Source organism: Boleophthalmus pectinirostris, unplaced genomic scaffold (genome assembly GCF_026225935.1).
Source record: "Boleophthalmus pectinirostris isolate CB_2022bp ecotype Guang Dong unplaced genomic scaffold, ASM2622593v1 HiC_scaffold_21, whole genome shotgun sequence".
Classification (NCBI taxonomy): Eukaryota; Metazoa; Chordata; class Actinopteri; order Gobiiformes; family Gobiidae; genus Boleophthalmus; species Boleophthalmus pectinirostris.
In genome coordinates, this window is record NW_026571175.1 from 29,206,246 (window position 1) to 29,222,278 (window position 16,033).

Genomic DNA, 16,033 nt, shown 5'->3' on the forward strand with positions numbered 1-16,033 from the left:
AAGAAAATTTTAGTTTTTTTCTTTTCTTATTTTTGGTTTTATTTTGAAAAAACGAATGAACGAATGATACACGGATTTAGCAAGACAGTAGAGAGAGTTATTTCTTCGAGTGAGTGTTTTCTGTCTGAGAGAAGAACTCAGCCTAAATATGCAGGATTTGTCTGTTAAACATGTGAATGAAACAAAACACAACTCTGATCGTAGAAGTGTCCAAATTATTCGAAATAGATGATCACACTGTAGACCACATTTCCAGATACTTTTTAAACATAACTCTTTTCACATCTTTGAATCTTGTCCTTTACTTCTCTGTATCTCCTCTAAGGTCCATCCCTCCTCTCCTCCTCTGACCTGCCGGGGGTCGTGAGTCTCTGGTGATTGACAGCTTGTTCGGGGTCCTGCGGAGAGGGTTTGTGTGGCGAGGTCAGAGGTCACAAACCAGAGGAGCCGGGGACAGAAAACAGACGAAGCACCGGTCTAATTACCACACATTGTCCTGGATGTGCCGACGGGACAGAGGGACCACGCCTCCCCTTTCACCGGCCGTCACCGGGGCCCCCGCTCTGAAAGACGGACACGAGGTGGGATGAGTTTACGACCGATTCACACATTCACCCGCAACAGCAGCCCAGGCACTTCATTACATTTTAACTACTAGTTTTACAGCTCTATAAAAGCGGCATTGTGGAACTTTTCTGGTTCTTTGTCTCGCTAAAAGAAGAAATCTTTTATCTCAATGGGACCGTAATGACTAAATAAAGGATAAAAAAATAAATAAAATAATTAATCCTCTCAGCGCCACTGTTGACTTAAGATAACAAGATGCCGCTCTGAATAAAACGGACAATTTTGTCAAATATAGTGTCAAATCTAATTCAAGATGAGCCAGGTCTAAACCAGGACTGAACCAGGATAAAAACCGGACTAAACCAATACTAAACCAGGTCTAAACCAGGACTGAACCAGGATAAAAACAGGACTAAACCAAGACTAAACCAGGACTAAACCAAAATGAAAATAGGACTAAAACAGGTCCAAGCCAGGACTGAACCAGGATAAAAACAGGACTAAACCAAGACTAAACCAGGTCTAAACCAAGACTGAACCAGGATAAAAACAGGACTAAACCAGGTTTAAACCAGGACTGAACCAGGATAAAAATAGGACTAAACCAGGACTAAACCAAAATGAAAATAGGACTAAAACAGGTCCAAGCCAGGACTGAACCAGGCCTAAAAAAGGACTAAACCAGGGCTAAACCAGGATGAAAATAGAACTAAACCAGGTCTAAACCAGGTCTATACCAGGACTAAACCAAAACTAAACCAGGACCAAACCAGGACTAAACCAGGATGAAAATATGACTAAACCAGAATGAAAATAGGACTAAACCAGGACTAAACCAGGATAAAAATAGGACTAAACCAAGACTAAACCAGGACTAAACCAAAATGAAAATAGGACTAAACCAGGTCCAAGCCAGGACTGAACCAGGCCTAAAAAAGGACTAAACCAGGGTGAAACTAGAACTAAACCAGGGCTAAACCAGGATGAAAATAGAACTAAACCAGGTCTAAACCAGGACTAACCAGGACTAAACCAGGATGAAAATAGGACTAAACCCGGACTAAACCAGGATGGTGACCTGTGTATTGAGGTATGTATCGTATCAGTAACTTCTTAATGATACCAGCCCTGCTCTTACCACTGTGAGTAAGTCTGCAAATGACAAAACCTTTACATTTGTGTTTCTCATTTGTGTGTAAATTCTTTGAAAATACCAGATTTGATGCATTATTTAATGTTTTGTCCTTTGAATTACATCTACTTTAACTTATACATCGGAGTAGTTAAAGTTACAATTACACTTTAAGTTACTCTTACTTGAGTAGTAGTTTTCCCAAATACTTTTTTAGTCCTCCCATCGATACTTACAGATCTATAAGTGCATTATTGTGATATGTAATAGACTTTGCTTGTGCACGTTTATAATACGCACAAAAGGAAAGAAAGAGTGACATCTACTGGAAGCTGTTGGTCATTACAAAGGAAAATAATAAAGCCTGTAGATACAATTGTCTTATAAAGAGTGTTGGGGAGTAACAGATTACATGTACCAGAGTTACGTAATCAGAGTACAAATTATGAGTAACTGTATTCAGTTACAGTTACTCTTTCAGTGAGTGGTAATTGGATTACAGGTACTTGGTTGAAATAAATGGATTACATGGCGGAATTTTCCTGTTTTCATATTTTGGGCTATATCCCTTTTTTTTTTTTTTCCCTCAGTAATTTCACTCATTGCTGGACACTAAACCAGGTCTAAACCAGGTCTAAACCAGGTCTAAACCAGGTCTAAACCAGGTCTAAAACCAGGTCTAAAACCAGGTCTAAAACCAGGTCTAAAACCAGGTCTAAACCAGGTCTAAAATCAGGTCTAATCCGGTTCTAAACCTGGTCCAAACCAGATCTAAAACCAGGTCTAAACCAGGTCTAAAATCAGGTCTAATCCGGTTCTAAACCTGGTCCAAACCAGATCTAAAACCAGGTCTAAACTAGGTCTAATCTAGGTCTAAACCAGGACTAAACCAGGTCTAAACCAGGACTAAACCAGGACTAAACCAGGTCTAAAACCAGGTCTAAACCAGGTCTAAAACCAGGTCTAAACCCAGGTCCAAACCGGTTCTAATCCTGGTCCAAACCAGATCTAAAACTAGGTCTAAACTAGGTCTAAACTAGGTCTAAACCAGGACTAAACCAGGACTAAACCAGGACTAAACCAGGACTAAAACCAGGTCTAAAACAGGATTTAATAGGACTAAACCATGCTGCGTGGACGTGTCTTCTCCTCTTCTATCAGTAATATTTTTAATACGGTTCAGTAAAGTCTGGGCTTTTTATTGTTTCTAGCAAACAAAATATTTTATGTGAAGATTTCCTCGTCTTTGCTTCTCTACAGCAAATCCAAAGTATTCAGATTACTCACTTTAAGTAATTTAATGGATTACGTTACAAACTACATTTTGGGGTCTGTAATCTGTAATTAAAAGTCACCTTCCCAACACTGCTTATAAATGCGAGTATGATTTTGCAGTGAGAAATATTGTTTTGCTTTTTAGTGTGAATATCGTGCTTTGAGACAGTTCATATATAAACTTGACTTTTGTGAGTATTAAGCCATTTTAGAATCTCGCTACCTCATCTTAAACATACCTGAGTTGTGTAAAAAAAGTTTCAAAAGGAGCGCTTCCTGGACCTCCAGAGGATAATACACAGTAGACAGAACACAGTGGTGCTCTTTGGGGAAGGAAAGTCAATTTAAAGATGCAAAAAAAAAAAAAGTTTAGGTCTGGTCCCAGTCTCAGCCCCGGTCTCAGTCCCGGTCCTGGTCCCGGTCTGGTGCTGATCTCAGTCCCGGACTTATTCCTGGTCTGTCCTGGTCTGGTCCCGGTCTCAGTCCTGATCAACCAGCAGTCTACATGGGCGCACCTCCAGGCCCATTCCGACACTCAGTCCTGGTTTAGTCCTGGTTTAGTCCTGGTTCAGTCCTGGTTCAGTCCTGGTTCATCGCAGTTTAAGTCACAAAAACAGGAAATGGCCGTTACCCGTTTTTTTTTTTTTTTTTTTTTCATTTGAACACAAAATCGAAAACTGATAAAACGAATCATTATCCGTTTTTTATTTTGGTTTTAGAGACAAATAAGGTTTTCACATTTTTGAATCTTGTCCTTTACTTCTTCTGTTAGAATCTCGCTACCTCATCTGAAACATACTTGAGTTGTGTAAAAAAGGTTCAAAAGGAGCGCTTCCTGGACCTCCAGAGGATAACACACAGTAGACAGAACACAGTGGTGCTCTTTGGGGAAGGGAAGTAAATTTAAAGATGCAAAAAAACGCAAAAAAAAAGTAAGGCACACATTGATTAAAATAAAATGCCTTTATTCATCTACGGCGTACGTTAATGGACAACTTAAAAGTCCCAGTGTGTTTTAGCCTTCCCGTTTCCAGCTTTTCTTCAGGGGACAAACAGAATTCTGAGTGAACCATGTGAGTTAAATACAGTAAAACCCACCAATAGGGCAGCTCCACCTGGAAGAGGAAGAGAGGAGATTACCACCCGAGTTGTGTTTTGTTTCATTCTCAAGTCTGTCTACATCTCCGGAGCTCAAAATGCTCTGTTCCAGTTGTCAGTTTTCAAGACAACCTCTACTTTTTACCTTTTTGTTCAGTAGAGAGTGGAAATCCCAGGCCTGAAATCATCCAAATGATTCTAGTGAAGGTTTATCAAGTTTAAAAACACAGTGGAGCACAATTTGGAGCGGGGTTTTTGTCCGTTTGAGAGAAGAACTCAGCCTAAATATGCAGGTTTGTGTGTTAAACATGTGTGAATAAAACAAAACACAACTCCAGGTGTATTTGTGAAACGATTCTGAAAATAGCGTAGCGTATTTCTGATGTTCTAATATTATTTCCTCATCAGAAACACACCTGAAGTTTAGTTTTATTCGCATGCTTTTAACACTCACACGCTGTAACTGTACGCTGAGCTGTTTTCTCGAACTGAAAGCGCTCACACTACAATCACTTGGATAATTTCAGATCTGGAATTAACAATCTCTACTCAACTAAAGATAAAAACACAAGTCCAGGTTTGTTTTTTGAGAAGATAACAACTTTATAACATGAATAAAAGCTCACAAGCGTCAATTTTGTGTAACATTGGACATTCGGTTACAACTTCCACAGCCATTTGTAAATATTAAACTTTCTCTACAATATTCCGCTGTAGTTTCCAGTGTTGCAGTATTGTCTTTTGAAAGTCCTGATGTGTTTTTCAGCCTATAGGTTTTCCTCAGGGTACAGAATTCTGAGTGAACCATGTGAGTTAAATACAGTAAAACCCACCAATAGGGCAGCTCCACCTGGAAGAGGAAGAGAGGAGATTACCACCCGAGTTGTGTTTTGTTTCATTCTCAAGTCTGTCTACATCTCTGGAGCTCAAAATGCTCTGTTCCAGTTGTCAGTTTTCAAGATAACCTCTACCTTTTACCTTTTTGTTCAGTAGAGAGTGGAAATCCCAGGCCTGAAATCATCCAAATGATTCTAGTGAAGGTTTATCAAGTTTAAAAACACAGTGGAGCACAATTTGGAGCGGGGTTTTTGTCCGTTTGAGAGAAGAACTCAGCCTAAATATGCAGGTTTGTGTGTTAAACATGTGTGAATAAAACAAAACACAACTCCAGGTGTATTTGTGAAACGATTCTGAAAATAGCGTAGCATATTTCTGATGTTCTAATATTATTTCCTCATCAGAAACACACCTGAAGTTTAGTTTTATTCGCATGCTTTTAACACTCACACGCTGTAACTGTACGCTGAGCTGTTTTCTCGAACTGAAAGCGCTCACACTACAATCACTTGGATAATTTCAGATCTGGAATTAACAATCTCTACTCAACTAAAGATAAAAACACAAGTCCAGGTTTGTTTTTTGAGAAGATAACAGCTTTATAAGATGAATAAAAGCTTGCAAGCGTCAATTTTGTGTAACATTGGACATTCGGTTACAACTTCCACAGCCATTTGTAAATATTAAACTTTCTCTACAATATTCTGCTGTAGTTTCCAGTGTTGCAGTATTGTCTTTTGAAAGTCCTGATGTGTTTTTCAGCCTATAGGTTTTCCTCAGGGTACAGAATTCTGAGTGAACCATGTGAGTTAAATACAGTAAAACCCACCAATAGGGCAGCTCCACCTGGAAGAGGAAGAGAGGAGATTACCACCCGAGTTGTGTTTTGTTTCATTCTCAAGTCTGTCTACATCTCTGGAGCTCAAAATGCTCTGTTCCAGTTGTCAGTTTTCAAGACAACCTCTACTTTTTACCTTTTTGTTCAGGGGAGAGTGGAAATCCCAGGCCTGAAATCATCCAAATGATTCTAGTGAAGGTTTATCAAGTTTAAAAACACAGTGGAGCACAATTTGGAGCGGGGTTTTTGTCTGTTTGAGAGAAGAACTCAGCCTAAATATGCAGGTTTGTGTGTTAAACATGTGTGAATAAAACAAAACACAACTCCAGGTGTATTTGTGAAACGATTCTGAAAATAGCGTAGCATATTTCTGATGTTCTAATATTATTTCCTCATCAGAAACACACCTGAAGTTTAGTTTTATTCGCATGTTTTTAACACTCACACGCTGTAACTGTACGCTGAGCTGTTTTCTCGAACTGAAAGCGCTCACACTACAATCACTTGGATAATTTCAGATCTGGAATTAACAATCTCTACTCAACTAAAGATAAAAACACAAGTCCAGGTTTGTTTTTTGAGAAGATAACAGCTTTATAAGATGAATAAAAGCTTGCAAGCGTCAATTTTGTGTAACATTGGACATTCGGTTACAACTTCCACAGCCATTTGTAAATATTAAACTTTCTCTACAATATTCCGCTGTAGTTTCCAGTGTTGCAGTATTGTCTTTTGAAGAGAGCGGATACTTGAAGCGCAGCGAGAGAGAGAGTCTGAGAGCGGGTCAAGAACAGTGCAGACCCGGCGGCTGTTCGCGCCTGTGAGCGGCTAAGCTCAGTGTGTGTAATGTATTTAGTGTAAAGTGACTGGGATTAGCCTGTGCTCTGCTCCGGCTTCTTAGAAAGTGCTCTGAGGCTGCTAATGCCGAAGCAGTTATGGCTCATTCACGAACAACAAACACGTCTGACATTGTGAGCTGCTAGGGGGCGCCAGCGAGTGACCACGCCTGACCACTGTAAGCTTTGTTCTGTTCTGTTTAGGGCTGAGTATTATATTTTAAACATTATTTCTGCTTCTCTCATCAAAAACATGTCGGAAGAGGTTTTATATCATCCCTGCATGTTTTATTTTATATTTTAGCTCCCAGTTGGCCCCATTCGCTCTAAGATTTTGTGCATTCTTAACGATTCTTGATTTGGGAGACCAGATTTCACAATCAAAAACTGGAAAATCCCCGGTCTGGAATGTTTGGTAATAATAAAATTGTGAAATGAGTGCGGAAATAAGGAAAATTGTTCCGCACTCGGCCCATTCGTGACTAATGTGTGAGTTAGTATAGTCACATTTTCTTCGTTTTGGTCATTTTTAAGTATCCTTTTCTGTATTTTACTTAAATTAATGACGGTTTATGCCTGTTTTTAGTGTTGGCAAGTGTCAAATTGGTCAAAAATTGGGACAACTGAGACATTTCTTGTATAAAACTGGGACAAACCCTTGGAATTGCCAATCTCTACTGAACAAAAGGTAAAAAGCGCAGTTAACTTGAAAACTACCACTACAGAAAGGGTAATAGTAAAGGATTACTCAAACATGTGTGAATGAAACAAAACACAACTCCAGGTCTATTTTTGAGGAGGTAACAACATTATAACATGACTAAAATCTCACAAGAGTCAGTTTTGTGTAATATAGAACCTGTAAAGCTGCAAAACCCAACATTTCTCGGGTGTAAATTGAGTTTTTCCCTTTGTAATTTGTATTCACGTGTGTCGTTATATGATGCTTTGGGATGCAACAGAGATTTGGAAGTTTTTCATGAGAACACTTCTGTTGTTTTTCACCTGTTTTATTTTCAGCTTTAACGTCTCTTCTCGAATCTTTCCTCCACTTTCAATATTATTCACTCAGTGCACCCACTTCTTCTCTCATGAACCCACATCACACACAAACCACTGCTCGCTTTTATGCTTTCCCCTTTCTCTCACACTCTCTATATATTTCTCTTTATGTCTCTTTCTCTCTCCCCCTCCCCTCTTTCTCTCTCTCCTCACTTTTTATGCCCCTCTGTCTCTCTCTCTTCACCCCTCTCTCTTCTCTCCTCTATCTCTCTGTCTGTGCCTTTCCCTACCTTCCTCTCTCTCCATCTCCTTTCCTCTTTCTCTCTTTCCCTCTCCCTTCCTCTCTCACACTCTTCTTTTTCTCTCTGCTCTCTTCTCTCTCTCTCCTCACTTTTTATGTCCCCCCTCTCTCACTTGCTGTTTTTCTCTCCCCTTTCCCCCTCTCTCTCTCTGTCTCCTCACTTTAATGCTTCCCCCCTTTCTTGCCCTCACTATATATATATATTTCTGTCTATATCTTTCTCTCTGTCTCTCTTTCTCTCTCCCCCTCCCCTCTTTCTCTTTCTCCTCACCTTTTATGCCTCCTCTCTCTCTTTCTCTCCCCCTCCCCTCTCTCTTTCCTCACTTTTTATGATCCCCCTTTCTCGCTCTCTTTCTCACCCCCCCTTCTCTACCCCTTCCTCTCTGTGCTCACTTTTGATATTCTCCTTTCTCTCTCTGTTTCCCTTTCTCTCTCCCTCCCTCTCTCTCTCTTTCTCTCTCTACTATGCCCCCTCCTCTTTTGCTCTCTCTGTCTTTCTTTCCCACCCCCTTTTCTCTCTTTGCTCACTTTTTATATTCTTCTTTCTGTCTCTTTGTTTCTCTCTCTCTCTCCCCCTCTCTCTTTTATGTTCCCCCTTTCTCTCTCTCTCTCCCACTCTTTCTCTCTTCTCTGCCCGCATCTTTCCCCACCTCTCTCTCTCGCTCTCTTCTCTACCTCCCCCTCTCTTTTTCTCTCCCACCCCCTTCTCTTTCTGTTCACTTTTTATATTCTCTCTCTCTCTGTTTCTCTCTCTATATCTCTTTCTCCCTTTCTCTTTTATGTTCCCCCTTTCTCTCTCTCCCTCTCCTTTCTCTCTTCTCTGCCCCCATCTCTCTTTTTTCTATCCCCTCTCCCCTCTTTCTCTCCCACCACCTCCTCTCTTTCTGCTCACTTTTTATATTCTCTTTCTCTCTCTGTCTGTTTCTCTTTTTCTCTATCTATTTCTTACCCACTCTCTCTCCTCTTTTTTGTGCTCGACCTCCCTTTCTCCCTCTTCTCTTCTCTATCCCCCATCTCTCTCTTTTCTCCCCCTCTCTCTTTCTCTTTTTCTCCCACTCTCTTCTCTCTCTCTCTGCTAACATTTTATATTCTCATTTCTCTCTGTTTCGCTTCTCTAGCTCTCTTTCTTCCACGTTCTCTCTCCTCTTTTTCATATCCCCCCTTTCTCTCTACCTTCTCTCTCTCTCTCTCCCTCTCATCCCCTCTTCCTGTCTCTTATGAAACTCCCTCTGTACTTGGCCTACATTTGTGGTGCTGTGTTTGAATGGGAGTCTGCAGTGGTTCAGTGTGAGTCGCTCTGCTGCTCCTCAGACTCCGGCTCAAACTCTTTGTGTGTGAAAAACATGTGAAAGAACAGCTCCCTCACAAATATGGAGCGGTTTCTCAACAATAACCCATCATTTATGAGAGATATTTTAGGTTCAGCTGAGGTAATTTGATCTGGAAGTGTTGTTATAGTCCAAATAAAACACAACAGATTTTGGACACGTTTAGGAAATCATGTACTGACTTACTTATTTCTAATTTGTCAGACTTAACGAAACTGAAGCAGAAATGTCCATGCACACACCAACTTTTCATAAAAATCATTTAAGGAAGATGAATTTCCTTTAGTTATAATAAATGAATGCAGTCAAAATTAAAAACTACAGGAGTTCGACGATGAATAGATAATGATTTTTAAGATTTTTAAAAGAAGGCCTATTGTTTACAGAAGGGCTATTGCGCTTGTTTCGGCTGTATAGTTATAATCTAGGACACCAGTGGATCATTGTGTTATAATTTGGACATTTTACATCACAGTGTTTGTCTAAAACAAAGAAACAAGTCCACTGTTTTCCACGTTACAAAATAAAAGACCTATGATTACACAAACATGCACAAATCGGGTGAGTAAGTTGTATTTGTAAATGGTGAAAAGAAGCTATAACATGTTTAAAAGCTCTTAAAAGTTGATTTTGCGTAATAGGTCTGCTTTAAAGGTTCACTGTGTAATTTTTCAGGTGGATGATTCTATTGACATCTGCGGATCTCTGTGAAAATGTTGCTGGGAATGTTATAATATGGCATTTAGGGCTGGGTATCAATAAGAAGTTGCCGATACGATACATACCTTGATACGTAGGCCACGATACGATACATATCTCGATACATAGGCCACGATACATATCTCAATACGTAGGCCATGATACATATCTCGATACGTAGGCCATGATACGACACATACCTTGATACATAGGCCACGATACGATACATATCTCAATACGTAGGCCACGATACAATACATATCTCGATACATAGGCCATGATACGATACATATCTCGATACGTAGGCCACGATACGATACATATCTCTATACATAGGCCACGATACATATCTCGATACGTAGGCCATGATACGACACATAAATTGATACATAGGCCATGATACGATACATATCTCGATACATAGGCCACGATACAATACATATCTCGATACATAGGCCACGATACAATACATATTTCGATACATAGGCCACGATACAATACATATTTCGATACATAGGCCATGATACGATACATATCTCGATACGTAGGCCACGATACGATACATATCTCGATACGTAGGCCATGATACATATCTCGATATGTAGGCCATGATACGACACATACCTTGATACATAGGCCATGATACGATACATATCTCGATACATAATCCACGATACAATACATATCTCGATACATAGGCCACGATACAATACATATTTCGATACATAGGCCATGATACGATACATATCTCGATACGTAGGCCATGATACATATCTCGATACATAGGCCATGATACGACACATACCTTGATACATAGGCCATGATACGATACATATCTCGATACATAGGCCACGATACGATACATGCCTCGATACATAGGCCACGATACGATACATATCACGATACAGTGCACTTTCGATTTGATTAATTTATTTCAAATTGATTCGATATTGTTCAATAAAAAAATGTCAAAATCATCTGTGATACTAAAAGTCTTAAACCACTTCCTCAAAATCCTCAAAACAGTGAAAATGTCAAATGTGTCACAAAAACGAGTTTCCTATATATATATATATATATATATATATATATATATATATATATATATATATATATATATATATATATGTATAAAAAATGTGTTTCTCACCTTCCACGGTGGTAGGTCTCTCTCACCCTCATTCAGCTCGGGTCCTCTACCAGAGGCCTGGGAGCTTGAGAGTTCTGCGCAGTATCTTTGCTGTTCCCAGTACTGCACTTTTCTGGACTGAGATGTCCATTGTTTTTTCCCGGTATCTGTTGTAGCCACTCTTCCAGTTTGGGGTTACAGCCCCGAGTGCTCCAATCACCACAGGCACCACTGATGCCTTTACTTTCCAGGCTCTATATATATATATATATATATATATATATATATATATATATATATATATATATATATATATATATATATATATATATATATCCTATATATTTCCTATATATAGCAATATATCAATACAGCAACTCCCGATATCGATACTGTATCATCACATTAAACAATACGATATATCAATATTTTGGCATTAAACTTGCATATGTCTCTGAGCAGGTGGTGGAGCTGGGTCAAATACCAGTCAGATCTGTGGAAAGGTGACTGCAGTCACAGGAAGAATCTTCTCACTCGCAGTAAGTTTGCAAATGTATTTACCAGTAGAAACATCTGTAGTCGAATACATGCAAAACACATGGTCGGTTTTATGTTTTAATGATTTGGAGCGGGTGATCTATGCTTTTATTTCTACATGTCTTGACTGTAATCCATTGTATACTTGTCTGAGCCAAGCGAACCTGTCACGATTACAATGAATTCCAAAATTCTGCAGCACATCTTTTAACCGAGACATGTTGTAGAGGACACATTACACTTATTTTATCCTCATTGCACTGACTCCTTTTTCATTTTAGAGTTGATTTTAAAAATTTATAGTTTGTTTTTAAGGCATTTCACTCACGCGCTCTGACGTCTGAGGGCCAGCTCCAACTTATCTTTCCAAAAACGAGACTTTGGGGTGACCCTGGCCATTTCTGTGGTTGGCCCCAAACTTCAGTCGATTCTTTAAAGTCTCATTTAACACACACTTTTACTCACCCGCTTTTAACACGACGTGAGAATTGTATGGCCCTCTGACTGTCTTTAATTGATTTTCTTTGCTATTTTCTTTTTTATTCACAAATTTTCGTATTTATTTGTTTTAATTGACTTGCTTATTTATGTTATTAGGTTATTTTTTCAGACCAAGAGTTTGTTTTCGTACCTTTCTGACTGCTCACTGTGGTCATCCTCGGAGTGGTCAGGTGATGATGCTGTGACATGTCCGGTCAGCTGATTTAAACAGGTTTTGGCGCTGTCTTCCTGTCTCCACCAGTAGGAAGACAGTGCCAAAACCTGCAGTCCCACTTCTGGTGAATAGAACTGAAGCATAAATGTAATGTCATATTCGAAATCCCCTGCATGTCCTGCAATAAAACACAAATCGGGAAAACAGGGAGGGCGTCCAGTCCACGAAGAAGGAACATAGGACAGAATGCAATAGGGAAACAGTGAAGGCGAAACACAAGCAACAAAACACAAAGCAGAACAGAAACAACTCAAATCAGCCTTTTCTGACCACTATAAAAGCGAAAACCACATTAAGGACTGAGATGGAGCAAACATCACCAGGACAGAGGAAAACAAACACCATCGCTGAATTAAAGAGGAAATCGAAATACAGAAACATGCCCACGAGACGATAAACCAGGACGAGGGGGCTTTTTTGCTCTCATACACCTGGGATACTGTCTTGAGGAAGTTGAACTGCAGATGGCGCTGTCGTCCTGCCAAAACCTGTTTAAATCAGGTGACCGGACATGTCACAGCAACATGGCGTGACTTTGAGGAAGACCGCAGTGAGCAGTCGAAACTGTCAGGTATGAAAACAAACTCTTGGTCTGAAAAACGAACCTCATAACATAACTTATCGGAAAATTATCATAAATTATCGGAAGACCAAATGAACCTCACTGGACGATGACTTGTTTATTTATTTTATGCTTCATTTTATTTAATGTCCAGCACTTTGGAGATTTTGCATTGGTTAAATGTGCTATACAAATAAAGTTGGATTGGATATGAGTTCAAGACCATACTGTGGAACATTCTAGGCAATAACATCTCCTTGGAGACAAGCAGGTGGTGGAAAATTACCTACAAAAGGCCCACTGCTACAAAACTAGAGAATTCAGCTCTTTTACCTCTAATTTATAACATTTTAATAATTAGTTAATAAATGGTAAGGTAAGCCAGCTTGAATACAGTGAAGTTTAAATGAAATGGTGAAAAATTAGGACCATTGCTGTAGCGATTATGTTTTTTTTTTTTTAACATATTGAGTTTTCAACATTTTAACACAAACACACACACACACACACAAACACAGAGTTTGAGTCTGAGCACGTATTTTGAGTTTTCCTCATTACATAAATATCACCCAATTAAGCAAGACACACCGACCTGGTCAAACAGGAAAACCAACAGACCGCCACAAGACTGAGCCTATATGTCTCTGTATAATGATACTGAGATCACCGGGCAAGTTATAAAGCAGAGGCCGCCACAACTCCATAAAGAAATCATCATTACCTTTCAATTTTGCACTGAATCTTTCCATGGGTATGACTCTAAAAATTTCTTTATACCACTGGGTGACAGTCGGTGGCTTCTCATGTATCCATTTACTTTTGTCTGTCACTTTGTTTAAAGGTGGCAGCCCCAACAGAAACCAACCCGGATCCTTCACTAGTCTTAATTTCACTATGCTGCTTATGTCTTTAGTTATACATAGCCAGAATTTGGAAATTTTCGATCAAATTCACAGACAGCGTAAATAAGTCCCATCTGTTGCCTTACATTTAAGACACAAAGGTGATCTACTAGGGTCTGTCTTGCTCAGATAAACTACTTCTGTGCTGCCTGTGTAAAATTTTAAATTGGGTCTCTTTATATTTGTTATTGAGGAATAGTGAATGAGTATACCGGATACTGTCCTTCCAACTATGCTCCTTGTAGTGGACAGAAAAGCAAAGTCAAGGTATAAAAATAAGTTTAAATTTAATAAAGTCAAAACAAAGGCTCAAATTAGACAAATTATTAACAAAAAAGCCGGGCCCAACTGGGGTAACTTAAATCAAACTGAACAGAACAAAACTAACCCCCACCAGACAAAGGAACAGGGTGTTTCAATACTTCAGGACCAACTAAAGCTAAACACAAGAGGGAGGAATTACACTAAATAATTAATTAAACTACTAACTTAATCAAAGTAACAAAAAGGCAAATAATTATAACACAGAAAATAATAAGAGATAATAAAGTGACCTTAAAGTAAACTAAACAAACTTAATAAAACTAACTAAATTGTGCTCCCTCCCCCTATTGTTGAGTCACGATGGGCTCTCCCAAGGGTCCGTCGTCCAGTGCTCAAAAAAAAAAACAGAAACAACAAGTGCAAGTAAATCAGACTTATATTAACTAAAATGTGTGCACTCAAATTAGAATATAAGTCTAAAAGGAATTATGTGTAATGCACTTAACGTAATGGGAATGAAATAATATGGAGTGGTGGCAGAAGTATCCCCCACACTCCTCATAGTGGCATTGGAGATCTTCTTCCCAACGCTTAGTCAACCTTTCAATATTATGTTGATTATGTCCCTGCAAGCTTGAGTAAAACTGTTTGATGACACTTTTCTTTAAACGATGATCAATTTTAAGTGATCCTCTGAATGGGGAAAAAGGTCTCGAAACGTTGCAGGAAGCTGAAAATTTATGAATAAATAAATAAGCTATTAAAAAGTATCTGAATTTTACACAGCAATCAGCCAGTGGGTTATGACCGGCTGGTGATGTAACGATGATTGGTTGCCATGGCAGCTGTCAGTGGGTGGGTTAAATTCAGCAACAAGTGAAACCTTTAGAGGAGGACGGAGCGGCGGTGAACTGGCAACAAGCACAGGTCCACACCTCGGGGATCTCTCCCTCGCGCGCTCTCGCCGTTTGATGAATGGACACGGTGACAATAATAATGAGTCTGGAGAGAAGAGAGAGCAGAGAGGGGCCAGGGCGGGCGGAGGACAGAAGGGGGCAGCGGCGTTAATCAAAATCGAACCGAAAACGCCATATGAATGGACGCAATTAGCAGATCGCAAAGACTGCAGTTTTGTCATAATATCATTCACAAATAAAAAAAATATCCAGGCTTATTCTGCATAAAAACTAACCCTTTAGTTTAGATCTGCTCAAACATGTTCAGAAAAGTGATTCTTGTTTTAGTTTGTCAGTTCAGATTGTCAGTCTTTTTGTCAAAATCTTCTGGACATGTTTAAATGTGAACTTTGAACTGAATTCTTGTATTAAATTACTTTAAAGTGGACATAAAATTTGCTAATTTGACCTTTCAGAACTTATTATAGTGTTATAGTCATTTCCTGTCACTATTCGTTAATCAGAGGCGGTGCTACCATTAGTCAAAAGTGGGCGGCTGCTTAGGGCCCCCAAACCTGGAGGGGCCCCCAACCAATTTCCCTCAGTGCCACTAATGCCTGAGGCCTCAGAGCAATTTGAGTTTCTCTCAAAATGACTTTAAAGAGAGTATTATACCTTTAAGCAATAATCATAAGAAAAATAATAATAATCATATGTAATGGATGTAAACAAAAATTTAATTATACTAGCAAAAAAATAAAACTATGTCCTGTTCTGGTTATCTAGTAGGCATCTAACTAATAAGACAAGTTTCCAAGCCACCATAATTCAAATAAATAGAGATGTACATGTCTCAAGAACAATGGGGAAAAACAGACAATAAATATATATATATATAAAAAACAAACAAAAAAACAGTGCATTATAGTGAGGACCCCAAATTCAAGTTTGCCCAGGGCCCCCAAATTGCTAACTCCGCCACTATCTTCAACTAATCACTTATTTTCTGTACTTACTTCATTCTTCAGTTTTATTTTCTGAGTCGGTAATACACAGGTGACGCACACTGGATTCTGCAGCTTTGCGTAGACATTCTGGTAATTTATAAAAAAAAA